Consider the following 985-nt stretch of genomic DNA (forward strand, 5'->3'; position numbering starts at 1 on the left):
TTTGCTATCACTTGTTATGCATCAGAGAGTTGGACAATGACCTAGGAGAATAGAAGGAGAATTGATGTTGTGGTGCTGGAGAAGAGTATTTAGAGTACCATGGACTGCTAGGAAAACAAACCGATTCATCCTGGAAAGGGTTAAACTGGGTGGCTCCTTGGAGGCAAGGATTCTGAGGCTCTGTCTAAAATACTTTGGACATGTTGTAAGGAGAAACCGGTCCTTGAAGAAGGACATCATGCTTGCTAGGGGAGAGGGACAGCACAGGAGGGGAAGGCCCTCTATGAGGTGGATTGATTCAGTGACTGGGGTAATTTGGATAGGAGTGTCAGAAACAGTGCAATTGGCACAGGACAGAGCAGAGTTTAGGGATGTTGTACATAAGGTCACTATGAGTCACAAGTGATTCAACGACACCTAACAACAACAACTATGGGTCTGTACATATTTTCAATTTCAGTTTGTTTCAGTTTAGGTAGGTTGTGCAGTTATAAGTACTTTTCCATTCCCTCTAGGTTTTCATATTTGTTTGAGTATAGTCTTTCATAATACTCTAATGTTAGCCTTTTTATTTTAGTTGGTTCTGTTTTGTTGCCTCATTCATCTCTTTTTCAGATTATTTTTGTCTTTTCTTTCGTGATTTTTGCTAGTGGTTTATCTATTTTATTGACCTTCTCAAAGAACCAACTCGTAGTTTTGTTGATAGTTTCAATTGTTTTTCTGTTTTCTATTTTATTTATTTCTGCTCTAGTTTTGATAATTTGTTTTTTTAGAGGGTGTCGGGTTTTCTCGCTGATCTTTTGCCAGAGATATTGGGTTAGAGAATCAGTGGTCTGTTTTTCTTGCCTTTTGATGTGTATGCTTGTTGCTATAATTTGACCTCTGATTACCACTTTGACTATTTCCCAGAGGTTTTGGCAAGTGGTGTTTTCATTGTCATTTGTTTCAAGAAACTTTTTTTTTTCTATAATTATATTTTATTAAT

Source organism: Elephantulus edwardii, unplaced genomic scaffold (assembly GCF_000299155.1).
Source record: "Elephantulus edwardii isolate Elephantulus edwardi_28Jun2011 unplaced genomic scaffold, EleEdw1.0 scaffold00020, whole genome shotgun sequence".
Classification (NCBI taxonomy): domain Eukaryota; kingdom Metazoa; phylum Chordata; class Mammalia; order Macroscelidea; family Macroscelididae; genus Elephantulus; species Elephantulus edwardii.